We start from the raw sequence: 27,808 nt of genomic DNA on the forward strand, positions 1-27,808 counted from the left end.
ATTGTGTAGGTAGAAGCACACGACCGAGCCCACATGATTGTGTAGGTAGGAGCACAGAACAGATATGCAACTTCGAACAAAACTCTGCAGCAAATTGGTGCCCAAGCTTTCGCATTCATTTTTTGCTGTTCCATCCTACATTGATTTTACAGTGCATCGTTGGAACAGTTCGCTCCAATAGTTTGAACATGCACCAAAAAACTATTTTTTTTTTGCTTTGATAACCAGGCAAAAAGGTGATCTTGAATAGTTGAATCTATCAAAATCAAGTTCACAGGACCGACCGCACTTCACACAGGACCGCATTCAAGAGATCTTTGAAGTGGAAATTCAGTAACAATTCACAATCAACGTCAATAGAACAAATTAAACTAAAAATCTTTCAACCATTCAAACATTGTCTAACAAATTTTCTTGGATCGTACACCTCACGACCAGGGTTGCCACATTTAAATCTGTGTTTTTCCTTGAAAAAATCTGAACATTTGTATCTGGAACAAAAATATCTGTAAAAAAAATCTGTGTTGTTTAAACACAAAGAACTTTGTATTTTTTGAGTTTTTATGGTACATAAACCAAATTTTTAGCTTAAAACGTGTGAGGAGTTGAAAATATGTTCAATTTGATCAATATTTAATGGAATAAAATTTGGATTGTTTTCAAAAATTAATGTCAATTTCGAAAAATCTGTAAATCTGCACTTTTCGACGAAAATCTGTATATCTGTATATACAGATTCTGTACCGTTTCTTCGGCCAAAAATCTGTAAAATACACGCAAATCTTTTCCTTATTACCTTAGAAGCAATAGCGCAAAATTGCCTTTAAAGTAACAAACCTATTACTAAAAAGGCAATAAAATTCTTCCCCAGTCGAGTAACAACACATACTGTCATATATTTAGCACGTGTTACGGGAGTACGACCATCTAATAATGGTCGTGCAACCACATGCAAGATTTTTTCTGTCATAAACTGCTCCCTTCCCATCTCAAGTTAAAAAAAAATCACACACCGTCGCATATGTTGCACATGTTACAAGTTTCTTCAATCTCCAATTCATCCGGTGAGCGTGTATTAGTTCGCTCGTTGTATGCATACGGAGTAGAGGAAGAATATGACAAGAGCTGCCAAGCAGCATTTTCCCCGTCATAGAGTATGCAAACGTTGATGATTTCAAAGACTTGAAATGCGTCTTTGAATGACATCACGATCTGTAAACTGCGTTAGAGAAAAACAAAAACATTCGCTTTCTTGCAAGCTATTCAAAACACATACTCATTGATTCATGGAAACTCATTTGCACCTGTTTGAAAATACAAAACCCATAAAGAACAATATTCGCAACTTCGGCAACTCTGTTCAGACAGTATAACATATTTTCATTTCATGTAAACACTGGGGGACGAAACGGAAGTGTTTCTAATTAGACATTTGAGGTTGACGGGTGAGATTCTCATTATGTGGGGATGAAGGGAAGCAAAAATGAATCTGATCGTTGCATCAATACAAATGCAGCGAGTGAAGTCTTGCTAACACATGCAATGCGGTGCTTGGCTGTATGTTCTCCTGCAGAAACACATACAAGCGTGTGGCCGTCATTATTTTTGTTACTTTTCGGTTATTACTATTTGTGTATAATGCGCAGTCATAAGACACAATAAGTAATAAAAAATTACTCCAAAGTAATAAAATGTTCCCCGTTTGCGTTGGGTGTACAGATTAATCTGTACATGTGGCATCCCTGCTCACGACTGTTGAAACTATTTCAACCTGTTAGTTAATTTACTTGAATATTTTCGTTGGACTTGGAAACCGAATTTCTCGACCAACGACAATATTTTTTTCTCGTACCGTTTTTTTACCTAACATTGCTAGAAATGCATATCAGACGCGCTGTACCAGCACTGCCTACGACATTAGGTACAATATAAAAAAATAATTGTCGTTAGTCAAGATATTCAGTTTTCAACTTGGGCAACAATGAAATTCATTAAAAATATATCTACATAAAAACCGTTGCACGTATGCGGGTGGCACTGTACGTTTACCATGAAAAGGCACCCTCGCTATACCAGCACCGGGGAGAACAAAGGATTCTCTCGTCGAAAAAGCGGCGAGAGCTCATACGGTCCTTTTGTTGAATGAATGGAATATAAGCGTGATGTAATTTCGAGTGTAAAATGCATTCTCTCCACCGCTAGATGTCGATACTTAAAATAAAGAGATTCTGTCTCGTTTTTGGTTCTTCAGTTGAACATATGTGATACCACCCTCCTACTATTTCAATATTAACGGTTCAGCGGGGCAACGTGCGACATGTTTTAGAAAATATACACCAGTTAGCCATAAATGCGATGAAAGTTTTGTGCCCTTTTTTTCTAGGAAGGGATTTGTTAGTAGCTTAAGTATTTATGATAAATAAGGTAAATAATGAGTATGTGTGTCTAATCACAAATGGTGACTTCTCAACACTGAATGTTTTGTGGTCTATTTTTCCGTAACATATGGAGAATGAAATTTTTTCTGTCGCTACCAGAAACTGCCGCATGAACGTTTTACCATATTTCGATTCATGATCTTAGCTTTGAGTGACCAGAGTATGGTGTGAGGTTTGATGACGCTGCACGCAAAATAATCCCAAGGGTTGATACAGGGAATGCCAGAGGGGCCAAATTTCCTTTTTCTGAAATTCCGGAGCAATTTCAACAAGCCATTCTTGTGTTTTCTCGGTAGCACATAGAAATTCCTGAGCACTGCTTCCTTCCTTGAAATTTATTGAAAAAATTGTCACGCACCCTGTGAAGTCAATTCTCGAAATTGATTTTAAAATATTGCATATATAACGAATTTATACCAGTGTCATTTCAATTTTTGTTTGCAAACTTATACATGTAATGCAAATTTCACTACAATGAGTCCATTACTTTCAGCATAGGATAGCATGGGTGTTTACACCCTCTTAAGGAAATGGTTGCGCAATCAATTGGACATCAATAGAAGCTAAATGTCTATTATTAAGTACGTTGACTAACAACGCAATTTATTATTTATTCAGGCAATTAAGCATAAGGTCAACATTTTCGTGAAATGAAATATATGTAATAAACCATTTATAAAAACAAGCTGCGATAGTTTTAATTTCGGAGTAGTGAAGATTTTAATTCAATTAAGAAGTATGTGTTACAAGATTTTAAGTCATAGAAAGGTTTTAGAAGGATTGTGGTAGTTTTATTAAAACTCAAATAAAGGATATCCAAAAGGTTTTCCGTTTAATTAAAATACCGTTTTGTGTTTTGTTTCCTTTCTTCTAGGAATGTACAGCAATTACAGGCAAAAACAAAGGTATAAATGTTATTTGTGCCGTGTCAAATAAATTTAAAATGAATGTGGGTGTGGGCGCGTGTTTAAGTACAACTTTTCAAACTCTTTACCAGAACTTAAAGCAACTATTCCCTTTGAATAAAAGTCCAACTTTTCCCAAAACGGTCGTTCCAGTGCTGAGCACAAGCATTTTCAAAAAACAAGTTCCGTCCCGGGTCTTTACGGGTTAAATTCACGAAAATTGCACTTCTGGTTCAAAAGTTACAAGAAGAATCATGACAAAAAATGTATTTAAGCATATGTTTCAAATTGAATTGCATTCTATTATAATTCGAAAAGCACTAAAAATACCCTTCAAATGCAACTAAATTAAGCGAAGTCAAACGCTTAAGTGTATGAAAATAAAACATTATTCATCAAAAAACATAAAAAATATTAATTTTAAAATTTGTATATATACATCTGTATACAATAACAATATCGCACGCTTAGCCTTGGGGCTAATAGCGGTCTCGATCAACTAGATTAGTTGAGAGAATTCGTTATCGATATTGTTTTTGGCACATTTTGTATGTGTAGGATAAGTACAACGATACACCGTGCCCCAGTGCTGAGTCGAGAAAATTTCCAGCTCGACTCGATCGGGATTCGAACCCGATATCACAACCGTGTGGGAGAGCTAGCCGACTGACATCGCTAACCACAGAGCCACGGGGACCACGGTTACATCTGTATACGTGGGTATGTTTATGTGTGTTTGTACCTGAGTATGTTAGTATGCGTGTGTACGTGATTTGTTTCTGAGAATGCATTTATTTTTGTAAGTGTGTGTTTATGCCCGGAGGTGTGTTGGTATATTCGAGTGTGTGTATGTGTATTTTAGGGTGGCAATGGAAATCGACTTTTCGTATTTAGTTTAGAAGTAGGGCCCAGTTTTGTCTTCTCCGAAAAAGCCCTTATACAAAATTTCAGCTCATTCAGTTCATGAAGTTGTCGATATCGAATATTTTTTACCAAATGTATTTGAAATGCATGAAACGGCTAGACTTGATGGCATCTCAAAAAAAAAAAACAAATTTAAAAAAAAACGACTTTCTAAGACCTAATGGAGTCTAGGTATCTAGAGTTGATTTACGGCCTCTGAGTGTTGAGAATACCCACATCGGGAAGTATTTGTTCATTTTAGGTTGATTTTAAGGCTTACTTATTTTTTTTTTTAATTCTTTTCCCAGAAGATCTGACAGCAAGTGATTAGTGTAACAGAGCGTTTCTCTTCTCTCATCTTCTTCGCACTTAAAAGTTCGTCAAGAGGAGATTCCAATTTTTCCATAGGATTTTATTGGAAACCGAAGCATATTGTACATATGACTCGTGACGTCAATATTGTAAAAATCACGAAATCAATTGTTTTTAATTTTCTGTGTTTACACGTAAGTTATGAGCAGTGAACATCTATGGAGACCCTCAAAAGGCCCACACTTTAATCCGGCTATGTTGGTTCCTCTACATACTAAATTGTATTGTGCAGCTTCGAATAACCGTTTTGAGAAGAAAAAACACAGCAATTTACAATACGCAATGATACAAAAGAGCTAAATCTAATCCGGGTAATGATCGGCTAATATTATTGTCATTATGAAATTGTGAACCTTCGATTTCATCACCTGAATTTAAATTTAAACTTTCAATATCTGGACGATTTCTTGCTGAACTGCTTTTAATTTGTTATTTGCATTGCCCGTCCTCAACAGCCCATGGAATGACCCAAAAATCCGTGACAAAAGTACTGATCAAAAAATACTTATCTTGCAACACTTGAAATGTTTACTGACTTTAGGGTGAATTCTGTGAAAACTTGGAGATCTGAGTAAAATTTGATGGGAGGAGAAAAATACAATTTTCAACTATGATTTTACCATATCATTTATGTAATACTGATGATTCACCAAAAATTTTTGTAATTCATTAATTCTGATAACTACCTACACCTGTTTATGTTGGGTGGTAAACAACTATTTCTATCATTATTAAATAAACTTTATCAGCCCAGCTAAAGTAATAGTATCCGTAAGACACATTTAGTTCAATTTGAATGAGGTATTATCTCGTAATGTTGTTTGCAAAGCCACGACCGCAAATTTGACTTAGAACTACATATTTATATATATATTTATATATATATCACTCCGTTCCACAACATATTTCCTATGATTACACTAAGACTTCCTGACTAAAACAAGAGGTAATAATGAATAATCGTTGATTGGCTAGGCCAAAAACGATTGATAATTTACAGTTGTGATGGATCACTGGACATTTTACGCTTCAACTCGTAAGTAAAATGCGTTGCAAATCTGATAGCAGATAAAATAATAACACAACACAAGAAAACTGTAGCTTATCAGATGTTCGATAATTCAACACTGATTTATTGTTGATAGATAGTTGATAGTTAATGGGGAGCTGTGGGTATATTTGAAATGAAGGCAGGCCGATAGTCGGCCGGACATAATAAACTACCTATACCGGTTTGGTGTTCAAAAGATTTATGCTGACAGAATATTCGGTTGTGAAACTGATTTGAGTTCAAATTCGTTTCGGGAAGGTCATGGTTAACGTATATTAGAAAAAAAATCAAACGGAACTGTGCAGGTAATGATCATAATTTAAAATTCAAACGCTTATTGTAATTAGGATGATGAATAAGTATTTGCTACCGATGACAGAAAAATATTAAACCACGATGGTTCAATCAATCAATCTCGTATAGTGTGCGATGTCAGACAGCAATAAATTTATATAGGAGGTAAAAAATTCAGTAAATGAGAAAATGTTAAAAAATTAAGAACAGTGGATTTATTTATTTTTGATTCAGTGCACGGTTTAATCGGGGTCCAATTGTGTTACTGCTGTTTTGTTTAATGTACGCCGAAAGGGAATGGGCCTTGTTGAATTTAATTCAACCGGGATTTCTGAAATTATGATTCTCCGGTACGGAAATGGAACACGTAATCCGTTAGAATGGGAGAATATAATTTTCCTAATAAGTAGATATATAAATGACATTAGGTTCTAGTTTAGACTCTTATATTTTTGGTTTAACAATTTTTAGGTTAAATATATATATAACTGTTAAAATCTAGACTAAGTTTACATAATAAGCACAGGTTTACGAATAATCATTAGAAAACTGTTACCTAGCATTTGTAATAATAATTTGTAGTAGTGATAGAACTGTAAGAAATTTAATTTAAGAGCCAGTTCGTGAAGACCGCAACTAGGTCTTGTTGCGAGGTTCTCCGATCGGACTGAAACTTCCAGGGTTTGTTTATCTATATAATAGAACAATGTTTTGCATAATGTCATACTTTTTGAAAAGGGGTAAGTGGGGTAAAAAAGCACGTCAAGAATTGATGTCCAAAAATTACTAAAAAGGTAAAATTGTTATAACTTTGTGTAAACTGAATCGATTGTCATGAAAATTGGTATGTTTATTCTACTCTATAAAGGGAACAAAATGAGAGTTATTGGAAGTTGCTATCAAGAATACATGATGATATATTCGCATTTTTTTCACAGCAGTTTTTCTCCTGCCAACAGATCTAGGATTAAAATCCAAAAAATACGTTTTGTAGTGCGAACTTCGGTCGCAATGAACCCATTGCCTCATGCATTAGTATGTTTAATCGAGTGGCGGAATATTTTAAATTTGGTGAACCTTCGTTTAAATTGAAGAAGAAGCTAGCACGTATAAGTTTTTAACATCAAATATTAGTTTTATACTAGTTCATTAAGACTATCAGTCAGATGAATTTTATACACAAATAAACAAATACACAAAACTCAAGAGCTTTCATTAAATATATTCAAAAATGCGCCGATGTAAAGATTCCTGACAAAATCCATTTTTTCTATAACATGTTATTGACCATCATTTCGAACCTATTTTGCGAGAAGCGAAACTCCGTTTTGTGTCATTGTTCTTTATGCATTAATGGATTAATGCAATAGTTTGCAGAAATTGAGGTTTTTGGAAAAGGGGTCACTAATCAGTGACGAAACGTCGGACAGTAAAAAACCAGATCGTTCTACTTATTCAAGGCTGCTCAGCCGAAATTATAACCAACCATCGTATAATTCCCAACAGTCGAACTCTCATACAACAATTATCCGTAATCTGACAAATAAACAAAAGAATTTTAAATTTTAATGTCAGCATTCTTCAGAAAGCAGTATAGCTGTGTCATATACTGGAGGTCACCGCTTCCCAGAATTACTCTAACGGGTACGTTCGGTTGTTTTCCTCGGGCCCGAAGCGTATCTATAAGCTCGGACCTAACAAAACAGAATTCGGTACACGAGCAAATAACATGCTCGATGTCATGGTAGCCATCGCCACAAACGCAGTGATTACTGTCCACAATCCCTATACGAAAGAAATGCGTATTTAACGTGTAGTGATTGGACATAAGTCTTGACATCACGCGAATGAAGTCCCGACCGACATCCAACCCCTTGAACCATGCTTTCGTCGATACCCTAGGAAAAATGGAATGTAGCCACCGCAGGGTTGATATTTGTTGACACTCTTGAGTGAAAGTGAAAAAAAGCATCCTTAAACGTTATTTTTTTACAATTCTTTCAGAGTTCTCCCTTCCCGCTTTTTGCATGGAAGTGAACTGTCAAAACACCTCATTTTATTTCATGCGATGGAAGCAAGACAACAAAATCAGTTTATCAGTTAACGAAGATTGTCAAGGCATCGGTCAGTGTCAGTGAAAAAGTGTTTCGGTGAGGTTCATTTTGATTGAGTGGACTGTTTGTTTTTCTTTTTCGCTTTGAAGTGAAGATCATTTGGTTGGATTTGTCGTCAAATTTTATTCCGCAACTGTGAACGATGCGCGCGATCTATTTCATCTGAGTATAACAGCACGTTACTAGGACGAAAATCTAGTGTATCTGAAATAGTGCTGCGATCATTGAAAGCGAAAATTGAAAATGATTGGCTGTAATTTTCGAAGAATTTTGCTGGGGAAAATGATTTTTATCAGCACTGAGCCACCGTCCCAGTTCATCTGAATTCCATGATGATTGCCAACTATTGAGTGATCTCTGATTCAAAATGCTATAAAATTCATCATAAGCAATTGGTCTTTCATAAATATCGCCATCAATAGCACCCACCTTAGCTAAAGAGTCAACCTTTTCATTGCCCGGAATGGAACAATGATAAGGGACCCACGCTAAGGTAATCCGGTAATTTTTATCTGTTGAAGCACTTAAAAACCGCCGTATTGTCTCTAGAAAATACGGGGTGTGCTTTACAGTCTTCATCGATCGCAGAGCCTCAATGGCACTGAGACTGTCTGTGAAGATGAAGTAGTGGTCTATGGGTAGGGTTTCGATGACCCCAAGGGAGAACTGGATAGCAGCAAGTTCTGCGACGTACACGGAAGCAGGAGCATCGAGTTTGTAGGAGGCGGTAAAACTTTCGTGAAAAACACCGAAGCCCGTGGACTCATCTAGTTTAGATCCGTCAGTGTAAAGCCTTTTATCACAACTAACATGTTTAAACTTATTGGAAAAAATCTTAGTGATCTCCTACGGTCGCAATTGATCCGGGATACCAGTAATGTCTTTCATGGTGGTGACGAAGAATATAGCATTAACAGAAATATCTAAAAGTGCGACATTGAAAGAAACGTATGAAGAAGGGTTAATATCTTGAGCCATAAAGTCAAAAAAAGGTCATAAATCTGGATTGAAATTGCAGGTCGACCAACCTCTCGAAATTTTCAACTATTAAGGGGTTATAACTGTACATCGAATTAGCAACCGGTGAGAGAGATTCCTAAAACGATGTTTCAACGGAAGAATATCCGCTAGCACTTTAAGACTCATCGTATGGGTCGACTGCATGCAGTCCAAGGTAATACGCAAACACCGATATTGTATTCTTTCTAATTTTATAATGTGTGTGTTCGCGACGGAGCGAAAGCAGAAACAACTGTATTCAAGAACTGACAATATCGTTGTTTGGTATAACCTTAGAAGGTCTCCTGGGTGGGCTCCCCACCAGGTTCCGGTAATCGTACGAAACAAATTAATCCTCTGTTGGCATTTTCGTGTCAGATACCTAATATGACGAGCCCAGGTGCATTTAGAGTCGAACCAGACCCCGAGATATTTAGCGACTGAAACCTGAGTGATTGTTTTACCCGTTAGTAGGAGCTGCAGCTGATCTGGATTATGCTTCCTAGACAATCTATATAAAATATTGAGTTTTAAATTAGTTTATTTGACACGGCACGATACATTTTCTGTTTTACTGAGCCAAGTACAATTCGTTTTAATTCTACGTTAGCAGGGAAAAGAGGGAGGCCTTTTCTTTATTCTCGCGGCCGACTACGAGCTAGTGGGGATTTAAGGTGAGAGGAGGGGAGATACAATTTTGACTTAAAACTATTTTGGAACTTTGTTTTTCAACTGGTAGAGCAATTGTATTCTTGTTTGTTGTGGGTTCAAAATATTTGTGTAAGCATAGTTGCGGGCTCTTCGTTTCCGTGTCTTCAGCATAGCATATTTGTATCCTTAATCTGACAAATAGACAAAGAAAATTTTAAATTTTAATGTCAGCGTTTTTCAGAAAGCAGTATAACTGTGTCATGTACTGGAGATCACCGCTTCCCAGAATGTCTCTAACGGGTACGTTCGGTTGTTTTCCTCGGGCCCGAAGGGAATCTATAAGCTCGGACCTAACACCACAGTATTCGGTACACGACCAAACAACATGCTCGATGTCATGGTAGCCATCGCCACAAACGCAGTGATTACTGTCTACAAGCCCTATACGAAAGAGATGCGTGTTTAACGTGTAGTGATTGGACATAAGTCTAGACATCACGCGAATGAAGTCCCGACCTACATCCAACCCCTTGAACCATGCTTTCGTCGATACCTTAGGAAAAATGGAATGTAGCCACCGTCCCAGTTCATCTGAGTTCCATGATGATTGCCAACTGTTGAGTGTTCTCTGACGCAAAATGCTATAAAATTCATCATAAGCAATTGGTCTTTCATAAATATCGCCATCAATAGCACCCACCTTAGCTAAAGAGTCAGCCTTTTCGTTACCCGGAATCGAGCAATGAGAAGGGACCCACGCTAAGGTAACCCGGTAATTTTTATCTGTTAAAGCACTTAAAAACCACCGTATTTTCCCCAGGAAATACGGGGTGTGCTTCACAGGCTTCATCGATCGCAGAGCCTCAATGGCACTGAGACTGTCTGTGAAGATGAAGTAGTGGTCTGTGGGTAGGGTTTCGATGATTCCAAGAGAGTACTGAATAGCAGCAAGTTCTGCGACGTACACGGAAGCAGGAGCATCGAGTTTGTAGGAGGCGGTAAAATTTTCGTGGAAAACACCGAAGCCAGTGGACTCATCTAGATTAGATCCGTCAGTGTAAAACCTTTTATCATAACTAACATGTTTGAACTTATTCGAAAAAATCTTAGGGATCTCTTGGGGTCGCAATTGATCCGGGATACCAGAAATGTCTTGTTTCATGGTGGTGTCGAAAAATATAGCATTATTAGAAGTATCTAAAAGTGCGACATTGGAGGAATCGTATGAAGAAGGATTAATATCTTGAGCCATATAGTCAAAATATAAAGTCATAAATCTGGATTGAAATTGAAGGTCGACCAACCTCTCGAAATTTTCAATTACTAATGGGTTCCTAACTGTGCATCGAATTAGCAACTGGTAAGAGAGATTCCAAAAACGATGTTTCAACGGAAGAATACCCGCTAACACTTCAAGACTCATCGTATGGGTCGACTGCATGCAACCCAAGGCAATACGCAAACAACGATATTGTATTCTCTCTAATTTTATAATGTGCGTGTTCGCGGCGGAGCGGAAGCAGAAACAGCCGTACTCAAGAACTGACAATATCGTTGTTTGGTAAAGCCTTAGAAGGTCTCCTGGGTGGGCTCCCCACCAGGTTCCGGTAATCGTACGAAGAAAATTAATCCTCTGTTGGCATTTTCGTGTCAGATACCTAATATGACAAGCCCAGGTGCATTTAGAGTCGAACCAGACCCCGAGATATTTAGCGACTAAAACCTGAGAGATCGTTTTACCCGTTAGTAGGAGCTGCAGCTGAGCTGGGTTATGCTTCCTAGAAAAAACGACCAACTCAGTTTTCTCCGGAGAGAATTCGATACCCAGCTTAAGAGCCCATTCAGACAAATTGTCTAAGGTATCTTGCAATGGTCCTTGCAGATCGCTAGCCTCGCTACCAGTAATGGATACAACGCTATCGTCTGCAAGTTGCCTTAGCGTGCATGAATTTGCAAGACATTCATCGATGTCATTGACGTAAAAATTATATAAGAGAGGACTTAAACATGAGCCCTGGGGAAGGCCCATGTAACTAATTCGGGAAGTTGTCGAATCGCCATGTGAGAAATACATATGCTTTTCTGACAACAGATTGAGCAAAAAGTTATTCAAATTTAGTGAAAGTCCCTGCGAATGAAGTTTCGCGCTTAAAACTTCTACAGAGACAGAGTCAAAAGCCCCCTTAATATCCAAGAACGCAGAAGCCATTTGCTCTTTTCGAGCAAATGCGAGTTGAATTTCAGTAGAAAGCAACGCTAGGCAATCGTTCGTCCCTTTGCCCCGGCGAAAGCCAAATTGAGTATCTGAAAGTAAACCGTTTGTTTCGACCCATTTGTCTAACCGTAAGAGGATCATTTTCTCCATTAATTTCCGGAGGCAAGAGAGCATTGCAATCGGCCTATATGAATTGTGATCAGAGGCAGGTTTCCCGGGTTTCCGAATAGCAATGACTTTTACCTCCCTCCAGTCATGCGGAACAATATTTAGCTCAAGAAACTTGTTGAACAAGTCCAACAAGCGTCTTTTTGCAGAGTCGGGTAGATTCTTCAACAGGTTGAATTTTATTCTATCTAACCCTGGAGCCTTATTGTTGCACGACAGGAGAGCCATTGAAAATTCCAACATCGAAAATGGAGGCTCTTCCGTAGTTACTATAAACGCGTCGCGAAAGGTTTTCTGTTCCGGTACAGAGTCCGGACAGACCTTTTTGGCAAAATCGAGTATCCAGCGATCTGAATACTCCTCACTCTCATTCGAAACGTCACGGTTCCGCATGCGCCTGGCGGTATCCCAAAGAGTGCTCATCGCTGTTTCCCTCGACAACGCGTTTACGAACCGCCGCCAGTACCCGCGTTTTTTCGCCTTTACTAAGCTCTTCATCTGCCTGCCCAGTGCCTCGTACTTTCGTAGTAGGTTGACAGTGCCGTACTCCCGGTAGTCCTTATACGCCGCGGACCTTCGCGCGTACAGCTCAGAGCACTCTTTGTCCCACCATTTGTTGGGAGGGCGTTGTCTAATCGTTACCCCGGGTATCGGTTTCGTCTGAGCTTGCGTCGCGGCGTCGATTATCAAGCCAGCTAAGAACGCGTATTCTTCCTCCGGAGGAAGTTCCTCGTGAGTCTCGATAGATTCCGCTATAATAGACTCATAACGCTTCCAATCAATATTACGTGTAAGGTCGTAGGAAATATTGATTGGGTTCGGGGGAGTTGAACCATTAGCAATTGATATAACGATTGGAAGATGATCACTACCGTGGGGATCGTTGATTACTTTCCACTGGCAATCTAACGCTAGTGATGTCGAGTAGAGGGATAGGTCAAGCACGCTTTCACGTGCCGGAGGATTAGGTACGCGTGTCGCTTCCCCAGTATTCAAAACTGTCATATTGAAGTCGTCGATCAAGTTACAGATTAAAGAAGATCGGTTGTCGTCGTACAGCGACCCCCATAGCGAACAGTGAGAGTTAAAATCTCCCAAAATCAAAAAAGGTGCGGGAAGCAATTCTGCTATATCAAGGAGTTGCTTCTGTTCAATCCGCGCGGATGGGGGAATATATAACGAAACAAGGCAAAGGTCTTTTCCATTCATATTCGTTTGAATGGCAACAACTTCAATATTCGAGATCGAGGGGAGGTCAATTCTGAAAAAAGAATAGCACTTTTTGATCCCTAAAAGTACCCCTCCACCGTGTGAGTCTCGATCTCGACGAATGATGTTAAAATCGTGGAAATTAAGTTGGTCATTTGAATTGAGAAAAGTTTCACAAAGCGCGAACGCATCACAATTGTATGTGTTTATCAAATGTGAAAATAAATCAAATTTGGGGATGATACTTCTGCAGTTCCACTGTAACACAGTGACAAAATTCCTAACCTCTTTCAACGAATTAGTCATCGAAAGATACGATAGCTGAAATGAGGGGCCAAGTTGCTGTGAGTTGCTTCAAAAAGGTTTTCACTGTTGGGAGAAGGGCAAGAAGAATGTTTTGAAGGGGATCTGGTATGTTGAATGTTTTATATATCCAGTCCACAATATCAGAGAATTTTATGAACCCTGTTTCTTTTATGTCTTCTGATCGAGAAATGGGTGCCCGAGGGGTTTTTGGTGCCCCAGGAAGCGGTGGGTACTCCTGGTTTGATTTGAAATTAAAACCGGGGGGTACTTGCTTCGGTTTTTCTTCACCGCTTCCTTTTTGTGTTGTCTTATTGGTCATTCCGCTAGGGGTTATCTTACGACCTTTACGAGAAAGATTAGGAGAGTTGAGCATTCTCCTCTTCCTAGATCCCTCTGGCAAGGCATAGGAACACCCTTCGACGGGATCGTCAGATGTACCCTCATCGGTTGGCAAAAAGGAAAAGATGTTTCCTGTCGAGGGTGGCTCGGCCCTCTTAAGCATTTCTGCAAAAGAGCGCTTTGATCGTTCCTTAAGGGAACGCTTAATTTTTTCCTCGCGCTGTTTGTACGCGGGACATGCCGGAAGGTCATGCCGAGTTCCCTCGCAATAAAGACACTTTTCAGTATCCCCACTGCAAGCGTTCTCAGCATGATTGCCTCCGCACTTGCTACAGCGTGCCTTGTTGCAGCAGTAGGTGGCTGTGTGACCTAACTGCTTACAGTTTTGGCAATGCATGACCCGCGGTACGAACAGGCGTACAGGTAGACGAACCCTGTCCAAGCGGACGTAGTTCGGCAGCGCGGATCCGGCGAATGTTACTCGGAAGGAATCCGAAGGGAGGAATTTCTTCTTCCCTTCTTCGATGGATACTGAATGCAATTGCTTGCAATCCAGTATCTTTACACTTTGCATCAAGGGGTTTTTAAAGCAGCCAACTCCATGACGCAAAATGTCATCGACAGTGAGATTCCCCTCGGTAACCACACCGTCGATTTCTACATCCTTGGCAGGGATGTACACGCGATACTCTCTCGTGAAGAGCTCGTAGCCAGCAATTTCGTTTGCTTGCTTCAAGCTACTCACGACAACTCGCAGTTTGTTCGGCCTCACCTTCGTAATCTCGGTTACGGCCGAAAAATGTTTTGCCAGGTCTTTGCCAATTTGGATAATATTCAATGGCTTCTTTATGGGCCGGAAAAAAACAACGTAGGGACCGCCAGCGGCATCTGGGTAAGCTTTTACCCGTACTTCCGGTACTCTTGGTACAGGACTTGGCAAAGGGGAGGGCACAGGGGAAGGTAGGGGTGTGCTGATGGGAGAAATTTCAATTTCTTCCCCGTTTGTTTCCACCTCCAGGAAAAGTTGCACCTGCATGTCGTCCATTTTGCGGGAGCGTTACGCTCTACCGCACACAAACGATAAATATTCGAATATGGGGGGGGGTTCAAGTAGTTGATGTTAAATTTTAAAAACAATTTTTCAATCTACAATGGATCAAATAAAAAAAAGACAGTAATACTAATACTAATAACAATAGTAATAATAATAATAATAATAATAATTATAGTAATAGTATTAATAATAACAATAATAATATCAATAATAATATTAATAATAATATTATAACATAGTAATAATATTGATAATAATAGTGAAAATTCTAAAGGTAATACTTCACCGAACGTCTAAGTCACGACCTCACGGCTGATAGTAGGATTAATCGAGCGTCTCCGCAGAACAAACAATGACGATCCAGCTTCGTGTTGAGACACAGTGGCCGTGTCCTACACGCGACCTTGTAGATGCCACTTGTAGTTGACTTCCACTCGCTCGATCGTATGATGGTCCGTGCTGCTAGCGGGGTAACAGCGGTGCGGGAGAATTATTCTTGCTGATATATCAGCTGCGTATCGAATCACTGGCGGGGTAGCCTGCCCCTACCAGTGTGCAGATGTTTCTGCCGATATATAACAGTCTATTGTTATTGCGCAGCACGAGAACTAATCGACAAAAAAACACCCGTACGATTACTCGTGTATTGTTATTTTGCGAACTCAAACGGAGATAAACAATTTGCGTCTAATCGAGACGAAAGCAAAACAACGATATAAAATATTGAATATTGAATAATATGCTACCTCGCTATTTGTGTCATCGAATTGATAGAGGAAGTGATTTTCATAGGTACAACACTAGAAACGCGGATGATGCTAGAACACCACTTTTTTATTCGATAGATCACAGAACTCTCTGTTGTACAAAGGAATAAACTTTTTTAATTCGATGCCAAGACAAGTAAGACGTTCAACAACAATGGCGGAGTTTAAAAGGCTTTGTATTTCACACACAAAGTCTGTCTTGTAGACTGATTATATTGAATTTTTTTGTAAATTAATGACGAAGATTGTAAAATTAAAATATTGTTTCCTAATTTATTGGGTACATTAATTTATTATGTTCATTGATGATGATGGATTTTTGTTTGAATATAGTTATATAAGAATTAATATTAGAGTTAAAAAAAATTAGTCGGCAACACATGTTTGAGCCGCGTAGACTGGCATAGACAATCTGGATATTGAGTACATCAGGTTTAAACCCCTGAAATTGGAACAAAAAGCATAACGGGTTGATAAGTTGCTCTTTGATTTGTAATAGTATATATGCTGTTACCATTATATTTTTAATTTATCTGCTTTTACGATTTAAAAAATGGGTTCGGAGTAAAGACTGAAAAGGCTTGGGTTTGCCTGTGGACTGTAGAACTCGTTATCGGGACTGTAGAACTCGTTATAGAATCTCTCTCGTAGTTCTGGATCGTTGTCCAGAACCAATTCTGATAAGTTAACGCTCCTAAATGTTAGGTTCAATTCCTAACCAAGTCCAGATAATTTTCGGGTTGGTAACGTTCTGGATGAGCCTTGGATCAATGTTAGTGAAAAATCGTTTTTTTATTTATTTTCAAATTATTGGTATTCTTTTGAAGGGTCCTACTATGTCTGTATCAATAACTAGTCCGTTATTTGTTTGTTTACTGGTTACATTGTATGACTCTAGATAATATCTTTCTTAGATAAATCGACCAGCCCAAACCCATGTAGGGGTATGAGGTGGGGCCATCATCATCATTTTAAAAGAAAAAACGACCAGCTCAGTTTTCTCCGGAGAGAATTCGATACCCACCTTAAGAGCCCATTCAGACAAATTGTCTAAGGTATCTTGCAATGGTCCTTGCAGATCGTTAGCCTCGCTTCCAGTAATGAATACAACGCTATCGTCTGCAATTTGCCTTAGTGTGCATGAATTCACAAGACATTTATCAAAGTCATTGACGTAAAAATTGTATAAGAGAGGGCTTAAACATGAGCCCTGCGGAAGGCCCATGTAGCTGATTCGGGAAGTTGTCGAATCACTATGCAAGAAATACATATGCTTTTCTGACAACAAATTGAGCAAAAAGTTATTCAAATTTGGTGAAAGTCCCTGCGAATGAAGTTTCGCGCTTAAAACTTCTACACAGACAGAGTCAAAAGCCCCCTTAATATCCATGAACGCAGAAGCCATTTGCTCTTTTCGAGCAAATGCGAGTTGAATTTCAGTAGAAAGCAACGCTAGGCAATCGTTCGTCCCTTTGCTCCGGCGGAAGCCAAATTGAGTATCTGAAAGTAAACCGTTTGTTTCAACCCATTTGTCTAACCGTAAGAGGATCATTTTCTCCATTGATTTCCGTAGGTAATAGAGCCTAGCAATCGGCCTATAAGAATAGTGTTCAGGTTTCCAATGACTTTTACCTGCCTCCAATCATGTGAAACAATGTTTAGCTCAAGAAACTTGTTGAACAAGTTCAACAAGGGTCATTTTGCAGAATCGGGTAGATTCTTCAACAAGTTGAATTTGATTCTATCCTATCCTGGAGCTCCATTGTTGCACGGAGGCTCTTCCGTAGTTTCTAATACCGCGTCGCGAAAGGTCTTCTGTTCCAGTACAGAGTCCGGACAGACCGTTTTGGCAAAATCGAGTATCCAGCGATCTGAATACTCCTCGCTCTCATTCGATATGTTACTATTCCGCATGCGCCTCGCAGTATCCCAAAGAGTGCTCATCGCTGTTTCCATCGACAACGCGTTTACAAACCGTCGCCAGTATCCGCGTTTTTTTTTTTGTTTTAATTAAGCTCTTCATCTGTCTATCCAGTACATCGTACTTTCGGAGCAAATCGATAGTGCCTTGTTCTCGGGAGGCCAAATACAAAGGGGACATTCGCGCGTACAGGTCTTATCACTCTTTGTCCCACCACTTGGAGGGGAGGGGGGGTGGTCTAATCGTTACCCCGGGTATCGGTTTCGTCTGAGCTTGAGTCGCGGCGTCCATGATCAAACCAGAAAGGAACGTGTATTTTTCCTCCGGAGGAAGTTTCTTGTGGGACTCGATTCTTTGCAATATTCTGGTCTCATAAGACTTCCAATCAGTATATTATCAGTATTAATATTGATTGGATCCGTTGGAGTTGACCCATTAGCAATCGAGATGACGATTGATAGGTGATCACTACCGTGGAGATCATTGATTACTTTCCACCGGCAATCTAACACTAGTGATGTCGAGCAAAGGGATAGGTCAAGCACGCTTTCACGTGCAGGAGGATTAGGACGTGTCGCTTCCCCTGTATTCAAAAGTGTCATATTGAAATCGACGATTGAGTTACAGATTAAAGAAGATCGGTTGTCGTCATACAGCAACCCCCATTGCGAACAGTGAGAGTTGGAATCTCCCATTATCAAAAAAGGTGCGGGAAGCAATTCTGCTATATCAGTAAGTTACTTCTGTTCAATCCGAGCGGATGGAGGTATATATAATGAAATAAGGCAAAGATATTTTCCATTCATATTTGTTTGAATGGCAACGACTTCAAAACTCGAGATCGAGGGAAGGTCGATTCTGAAGAGGGAATAGCACTTTTTAATTCCTAAAAGTACCCCTCCACCGTGTGAGTGTCGATCTCGACGAATAATGTTAAAATCGAGGAAATTGACATGGTCATCAGAATTGAGAAAAGTCTCACAGAGCGCAAACGCATCACAATTGTATGTGTTTATCAAATGTGAAAATAGATCGAATTCGGGAATGATACTTCTGCAATTCCACTGTAATACAGTGGCAAAATTCCTAACCTCTTACGATTTATTAGTCATCGAAAGATATGATAGCTGAAATGAGGGGCCAAGTAGCTGCGAGTTGCTTCAAAAACGTTTTCACTGTGGGGAGAAGGGCAAGAAAAATATTTTGGAGGGGATCTGGTATGTTGAATGTTTCAAATATCCAGTCCACAATATCAGAGAATTTAATGAACCCTGTTTCTTTTTTAGTCTCTGATTGAAAAATGGGTGCACGAGGGTTTTTTGGTGCCCAGTAAGCGGTGGGTACTCCTGGGTTGATTTGAAATAAAAACCAAGGGGTACTTGCTTCGGTTTTCCTTTCCTTCCTTTTTCTGTTAGTTTATTGGTCATTCCGCTAGGGGTTATCTTACGACCTTTGCGAGAAAGATTAGGCGAGTTAATTATTCTCCTCTTCCTAGATCCTTCTGGCAAGACATGAGAACACCCTTCGACGGGATCGCCAGATGTACCCTCATCGGTTGGCAAAAAGGAAAAGATGTTTCCTGATGAGGGTAGCTTAGCCCTCTCAAGCATTTCTGCAAAAGAGCGCTTTGATCGTTCCTTAAGCGAGCGTTTTTTTTTCCTCGCGCTGTTTGTACGCGGGACGTGCCGGAAGGTCATGCCGAGCTCCCTCACAATAAAGACACTTTTCAATATCCCCACTGCAAGCGGTCTCAGCATGGATTACCTCCGCACTTGTTGCAGCGTGCCTTGTTGCAGCAGTAGGTGGCTGTGTGACCTAACTGCTCGCAGTTTTGGCAATGCACGACTCGCGGTACAAACAGGCGTACAGGTAGACGAACCTTGTCCAAAAAACGTAGTTCGGCAATGCGGATCCGGCAAATTTCACTCGAAAGGAATCAGAAGGGAGGAATCTTTCTTCCCTTCTTCGATGGATACTGAATGCAATTGCTAGACATCCAACATCTTTACATTTTGGTACTGGGGAAGGTAGAGGGGAACTGGTGGGGGAGATTCCAATCTCGTCCTCATTTGTTTCCACATCCAGGAATAGTTCCACCCGCATGTTGTCCATTTTTTGCGGGAGCGTTCTGCTCTGCTGCACGCGAACGATAAATATGGGGAATCAAGTAATGAATATTAAATTTAAAAACAATTTTGCAAGATAAGTTGGATGAATTATAAAAAAACAAAGGCATTTGAAAAAAAAAATAATAACAATGAAAACAATACTTCACCAGACTTTTTTAAACTTTTACCTACGCTCCCGCCTGACTGCTAGTTGGATTCATCCGGATTGAACGTCTTGGCATGAATCGCGATCAGGAATCTCCTTCGGCAGGCTGAAGCAGCGTTAGGGGTTAGCCAGCGCCCAGCGGCGCGAGGAATTTGTTCCGACTGCTGGACGGTTTTTGCATTACAGAACTGGTACTGAAGTCACCAGAAAAAAACACATGTACCATCTGCACACAATACACTGTCTTCTACACTGCTAGGAGGTAATAAGTGTCCGGCGGTGCGGGGGATTTGCTACGGCTGCTGATGGTTTCTGTTATCCAACACCGGCAGAAAATACACAAGCAACACGCGCGTACCGTATTCACACAAAGCAGTATTTTTATGATTCGTACGGGTAAATCTATATACGGAGCGATGCTAGTTTGCTTCTTATCGCAGGGAAAGCAGAGAAGCGAATGATGTCTGATATAATATCGAAATTATTTGATTTGAGCCAATTGATTGCATGAAGTCAACTGTATTCTTAACCGCATAAATATTGCTAAAGCAACACAGAGTGTGCGAAATCACACAAATGCTGCTATCACTGTTAACTGATTGGAGCTTGAAGTCTCTTTCATTCTTAGCTCGGTCGTTAGAAATTGAAATTTAAAGATTTCAATTTCAACTTGAAATCCTCTCATGACAGTGAAGGTTTTCAGCATTGGCTGTGATATCAAGCTACAATCGTTTCTTTTTAAGACTTTGCATCCTTTTTAATGAAGTTTAGTTAATTTTTTAAAACGGATTCAGCAATGTTAGTGGAACATGCTGAACTTTCTACTGTAGTGAACATCACTCTACTACTTATCTGTAGCAATTTGATAAAAAAACAGTAACTATCGTCTTCCGCATATACCTTGAAAAAAGGGTGATTAAAGCAATTGCAAAATTCAATCAGTTATCCATTATCCGCCATGGTCAGAACACGTACGATATCCTGACGATAGCATTGACATAATTATATTAATAATGTGTTCGATGAATAATAATTTACGTAGTCCCAGGCCTACCATGCGGTCGTGTTTTGAATACCACCCTCCTAGTATTTTACCAGAACATACAAAATAAATATGCATGCAAAATCAACGCTCGTTTGTACATCCAGAGGGATTTGCGGTTAGGGCGCAACTACAAAAAAAAAAAAGAAATCGGGGAATGTCAGTTTGAAAATATGCAAGTACATTTTCAAATCGTAATTTAAATGGAACATTAACATTGATACCAAAAACCAACGTGGAACTAACCTATCTCAAAGTTTCTTAACAATACTACATTAAGGTGGAAGGGCGTCGAAGCCATAAATGGCCGACTTCAAGCCACCACGTGGTCGACTTCGAATTTTCAAATGCTTACCACTCGGTAATAGTTAGTGTATCACTTGTGAAAATATATCATCATGTTTGTTATGGTGATGAAAACATAAAATAAGGTTTTCATAGATAACGTATTAACTATTCCCGAGTCTTGTGGCGCTGAAAATTCGTAGTCAACCACGTGGTGACCACGTGCTAGCTTCTACACACTACCACCTTAAATTTGTGCATTCATGCCTAAAATCTGCATTTTTTTTTAACCCTATTGAAATGAACCTTAAAGCATCCTGACAACGAGATTCGCCCACCTCTATTTCGCTTTGTTTTCATTTTGACGTGGCACTACGTCTGTGTTTTCTATACTTGTATGCATTCTGTAAAATTTGAAATGAAACTGGCAAATGTTGTGTCAGATTTCAAACGATAATATCAGCATAACCGTAAAAAGCGGTAAAAATCGATAAAAAGTGTCAAGGACAAGTTTACGCGAACAATGAACCAATCACATGCGAGCATTCCTAGCACAGACGACATGAATAGATACCAACCATTCCCTGTGATATTCCCTGTATCAATATCAAAACAAAATTCATAGTCTTCCCGTCCCAATAGGTCAATTCATTTTTGCTTTCATGAACCAAAACTAATTTAATGTCTCGAAGGTAAAGTTTTTTCGGACAATTTGTAACAATCTCTTCTCTTGAACAATTTCTAAACCAGCTGTTAGAGCGTAACAGAAACTCATGACTTGAAAGTAAACATGCTGGTAAAAGCAATAGACCGTAGAGTATATGTGGAGCAGAGCGCCGCTAGTTTGTCGTCGTCTATCATTGCAGCGGGCACGACTTCTATTCGCGTGCAATCAAAACTGCAAAGCTGCTACTGATGGTGATTGAAAGATTATCTCATGAATATGATTACCATAAAAACCATAAATTACTCAACAAGAATTAAACATTTTTGCAACGGTTATAAGTTATTTTTATTTATTTTTTATTTTTGATATTCACTAAATAATCGTGACCGACACAATATCGAACCAGTAGGTTCCTAAAAATATTAATTTATAGTAGAGTAAGAGCGTGCGAGTGCTTATGAATTTTTTGTTCATTTACTAAGATCTATTCTTTTTTTTACATTTTAACATTTTTCGATTTTTTTTATTTTTAACTTTACAAATAAAATAATATACTTATATTAGCTGTCTTCGTAATACAGTGAATGTAGTTGTTGGCAAATGAAACAAACTTGTGAATCAAAAAACTGAAATGAATCATTTTAAACTTTAACTTCGTTGTAATTATTAAATGTTGTTTGCACAAAAAAAATCTACAGGTACAACATCATCAAGTGTAAATGAAGTTTTTTCGAGTTGAATTAAATATATTTCTGAAAAAATGACAGGAGGCTGAGAAATAAAATACGTGAATCACTGAACAGACGAATTTATTGTGTCTGCAATTGTGTCACTGTTTAGTTCCACGTCACCATTTCAAACAACGCTAGGGCTGTATACCTTGTAGTATTTTCTTCAGTTTCGCCTGTTGGAATGCACCTGTATCTTGAAAACTGTGTTAAGAGCCAGTTCGCGAGAGCCGCAACCGCCTTTCTGAGGGACCTTGTTTTGATGTTCACCGATTGGGCTGAAATTTTCAGCGTTTGTTTGTCTATTCAAGGTAGGAAAATTTGCAAAATTTCAATTTTTTTCATTAAGATTAAGTGGGGTAAAACGGCCCTTGAAAATAATATGTTCAAAAAGGTCTAAATACTAAAAAGTGCAATAGCTCCTGCAAGACTTGATAGATTTTTCAAAAAAATGTGGTATTATTCTACACTAAGAGTGCTTCAACACGCATGGTCACAATATATGGCAAAGAGGTAACATGATAAAAAAAACTCATTTTTCTTTGAAAAATTGTCAATTTTCAAGGCCATCCTACTCTTTTCAACATCGCTAGAAAAAAATATCTGACTATGGCGTTTTGTAGAGCATCTCAAAAGCTTTAATGTCATGTATAAGCCAAGTGTGCCAAATGAGGTAAACCGCCCTAGAAGGCTTTATTCAATAAACCGTCAAAATCACTAAAATCACTACAGTTCCTTCTAGACTTAATAGATTTTACTGAAAATTTGGACTATCACTGTACCTTACCAGAGCTACCTACATTACCAGAAGATACGCAATTTGGGGTAAAACGTTCCTTGAAAAAAAAATTTTTCCGAAAAATGCCGTCAAAATCACCAATACTACAAGAACTTGGGTTAGATTCTATAGATTTACTGAAAATTTAGATAATTACTCTAAGTTAATACGAACTTAAAGAAAAGATGACAAAATTGACAAATAGATTCACATAACGAAAGAAAATATTTTTTTTCTCAAATACTTGGAGATTTTCGGGTGCTATTTTCTCTACAGAAACGGTCCAGAACCCGAAGTTAGCATTTTATAAACAACTACAAAGCTTTTATTTGGCATAATATCTGGATTTGATATCAAATAAAAGCTCTTTAGTTGTTTTATAAAACTTCGGGTTTTGGACTGTTTTCTGTTGAGAAAATAGCACCCTGAAATTCGCCAACTATTTTCTAAGAAAAATATTTTTTTTCGTCTTGTATATCTATTTGTCGTTCCTAACTAGAGTGATAATCTAAATTTTCAGTAAATCTATCAAGTCTAACCCGAGTTTTTGCAGTTTTGGTGATTTTGACGGCATTGTTCGAAAAAAAAATCTTCAAGGAAATTTTTACCCGAAATTGCGTATCTTCTGGTAAAGTAGGTAGTTCTGATAAGGTACAGTGATAATCCAAATTTTCAGTAAAATCTTTTGAGACTAGCAGCAACTGTGTGATTTTTAGTGATTTTGACGGTTTTTAAAGAAAACCTTCTAGAGCCGTTTTACCCCATTTGACACACTTGGCTTATACATGACATTAAAGCTTTTGAGTTGCTCTATAAAACGCCATATTCAGATATTTTATCTAGCAATGTTGAAGAGAGTAGGATGACCCTGAAAATTGACGATTTTTGAAAGAAAAATGAGTTTTTTTTCGTCATGTTACCTCTTTGCCATATATTGTGACCATGCGTTTTGAAGTACTCTTAGTGTAGAATAATACCACAAATTTTTTGAAAAATCTTGATGCAGGAGCAGAAGTTATTGCACTTTTTAGTATTTGGACATTTTTGGACATATCATTTTCAAGGGCCGTTTTACCCTACTTAACCTCAATGAAAGAATTTAAATTTTGCAAAACTTCCTACCTAATAGACAAACAAACGCTGAAAATTTCAGCCCAATCGGAGAACTTCAAAACAACATGCGGTTGCGCCTCTCGCGAACTGGCTCTTATCCCGTAAAGACCCGGGACGGAACTTTTTTTTGAAAATGCTCGTTCTCAGCACTGGAACGCCGATTTGGGAAAACTTAGAATTTTAATCAAGGGGAATAGTTCCTCTAAGTTTTGGTAAATGTGTCACCCCTCTGGACCCCTCCCCGTTTTTGTGAGACGCAAATATGTCTGTGTTTTTTTCTAATTTGTCAAACAGATTGAGCAAACACTGGGAATTTTCATACGTATCAATTGCTCCATGTATCAAATCATGTCAGGTGGATGAAATATGGCATGTAAGTGTGAATTTTGGAGATTCCAAATTATTTCAATATAAAATCACAAAACTACGTATTTTCATAAAATTTCAAATAACTAAATCGTTCTTCAAATTTTAAGCTCTACATTTTTGAGGTAAGGTTTCCTGAATCCATACGCAATGAATTATTTATTTTAGTATGCAAACATTTTAAGAAAAACGAGTTTAAATTTACCAAAGTACGTATTTTAATGGAAACCTGATTTTCTCAGTATCCCACGGTAGGTTTCAACTTAGCTTTTCAATTTTCAAGCTCTTTGTTTCTAGAGTAAAGTCTTCTAAAACCAAAGATGCTGAAAGATTTATTCTAGCATGTACAGATTTTGAGAAAAACGAGTTTGAATTCACTAAAGTACGAGTTCTTATGAAAACTTGATTTTCTCCAAATAAATGAGAGGCGCTGGCTAGAGCGCTGCACTAGGTCATTTCCAGGATTTGGGAGGAGGGAAAACTGCCAGACGAGTGGATGGAGGGAGTCATCTTTCCCATCTACAAGAAGGGCGACAAGCTGGAGTGCCGCAACTACCGCGGTATCTCGCTTATCAATGCCGCCTACAAAATACTCTCACAGATCCTGTTCCGTCGTCTATCACCTTTAACCAGGAGGTTCGTGGGTCAGTACCAAGTGGGTTTCATGGGAACCCGTGCCACCACGGACCAGATCTTCTCAATCCGACAGATCTTACAGAAATGTCGCGAGTACAACGTGCCCACACATCACATCTTCATTGACCTCACGGCGGCCTATGATACAGTCGATCGAGAACAGCTATGGCAGATCATGCACGACAACGGATTTCCGGATAAACAGACTCGATTGATCAGAGCCACCATGGCGCAAGTGATGTGCGTGTTTCGGGGATACTCTCGAGTCCCTTTGAATCGCGCAGAGGGTTGAGACAAGGTGATGGACTTTCCTGTTTGCTGTTTAACATCGTTTAACGACGCACGAAGTTGACGCTGTACAAAACCCTGATGAGACCGGTAGTCCTCTACGGGATCGAGACAACAACGCTTCTCGCGGAGGACCTTAACGCTCTTGGAGTTTTCGAACGGAAGGTGCTGTGGACTATCTACGGTGGAGTACAGACGGGCGACAGAGAATGGCGACGGCGCATGAACCACGAACTGCACGCGCTGTTTGGAGAGAATCCCATTGCACACCTGGCGAAAGTCAATAGGTTGCGGTGGGCCGGTCACGCCGTAAGGATGCCGGACGACAATCCTGTGAAATCACTTCTCTTCAGCAACCCTACCGGCACCAGAAATAGAGGGGCGCAGCGTGCACGATGGCTCGACCAGATCGAAAGAGACTTGCGGGTGATGAGACGGCTGGGGAACTGGCGAAACACAGCCCAAAAGCGAGCAACATGGCGACAAATTCTTGATACAGCACGAGCCACCACGGCTCTCGTCTGATTGGTAAGGTAAGGTACTGAAGAAAGGATTTTTTTTTTCCTGTATGGACTTCCTCACTGCGACCAGAATCGTTGATCTATTGTGAGATATGCCCGGGTGTCTGCTGTATCCCGCACTTCTATTTTTAGCAATACCGCTATTGAGAAGTGGCATGCTCATTATTATTTTTGATCAGTGCTTGTGTGTAATGTACTTCCCCTCGTTTTACACGCTTACTGTTCTTCTATACCGAGCCTCCTTCCTCCTGCCAAATATCGCCAATTATAATTCCGTGGAGAAGTTTCGTCGTGCGTCCTTCTAGCCAGTTTTATTGTTAAGAGGGACTAATTTTTTGTTAAGAGGAAGTCACGCAAAGGTATTATAGAATTCAGCGCAATGAAAGGGGGGGAGCCTGAGAATTAACTCATACTTAAAGTCCTTTTTGACATCGAATGGCCTGATTCTACTAAGATTCGAACCCACGACCATCCGCTTGACAAAGCGGGCTCTGTAACCTTGCGGCTACGCAGCAAGAAAGGATTCTTGCCACGAATTTTGTCAGTCTTTTCAAAGCAAATGGTGTAACGAAACGATTTGATTACATTTTGTTAAATGCGCCCTATTCGCGAATCTCTCCAGACATTCATGATTACGTAGCAACAACTATACATGTATCATCTTCAAAGTAAATCAAAGCCTTGGTGCTACATTCCGATTCGGAACTTGACACTGACAGACACAGACTTCGCAGCCAACTGTTTGATGTACAGGACAATTGCGGGGCTAGCGCTACCAATAGAACATAGAAAGGTACGGAGATGATTGGAATCTCGGATTAAAGGGCTTTTTTGTTAACGGTGATGTCGTAGTACTCCAAAAATATTGTGGAAATATCAATGTTTGGTTGTTTTTTTAACAAGTTTTGAAAGTTTTAGGTTGAAAATGCCTTCTTGCGTTATTAAAAAATGCGAAATACCGTTTCAAATGACATTTGCTCGTTAACCGAGATCTACGTAACGACCCAAAAGCATGTGTCTTTTTGCCTATTTGCTGGTTCTAATTCAGACATATGTATGTCTTCTCCTGTATATATCTCATTGTAGAGCTACGATCCTACTGACACTAACAGTCTCTCCCGAGCCGAGACTCGAACCTATTACGACTGGGATGTTGGACCAGCACCGTACCTTGAGACCAACCGGAAGGCCCACAGACACCTTCAAAGTGAAGAATACAGTAAATGCAGGAGAAATATGAGCACTAGATATATTCTTTCTTTTTTGGCAGTAAATAATAGAGAAAAGTAAAAACGTCATAAAACTTCATAAGGTTACTCATTCTTTTTTTATTATCCAAATTTACCAAAATCAAAAGCCACGAGCTCTGTTCCCAGACCTAATGTCTGTGTCGAGTCTCCGTGT

The 27,808-nt window shown here is 39.2% G+C and overlaps 1 protein-coding gene across 3 annotated transcripts in view; it reads right to left on the minus strand.

Annotated features, from left to right (window-relative positions):
• Nucleotides 1–27,808, minus strand: part of LOC129717851 (scoloptoxin SSD976) — a 152,342-nt gene that overhangs the window by 99,800 nt on the left and 24,734 nt on the right. Inside the window, exon 1 of one of the 3 annotated variants that reach the window (XM_055668058.1) lies at nt 20,003–20,285. The exons of the other annotated variants lie outside the window; for them this stretch is intronic. The gene's annotated coding sequence lies outside the window, so the exon portion shown is untranslated. Of the gene's footprint in view, nt 1–20,002; nt 20,286–27,808 lie in introns of those variants that run through there. 3 annotated transcript variants of the gene reach the window in all.

The sequence above is a fragment of the Wyeomyia smithii genome, chromosome 1, assembly GCF_029784165.1.
Source record: "Wyeomyia smithii strain HCP4-BCI-WySm-NY-G18 chromosome 1, ASM2978416v1, whole genome shotgun sequence".
NCBI lineage: Eukaryota > Metazoa > Arthropoda > Insecta > Diptera > Culicidae > Wyeomyia > Wyeomyia smithii.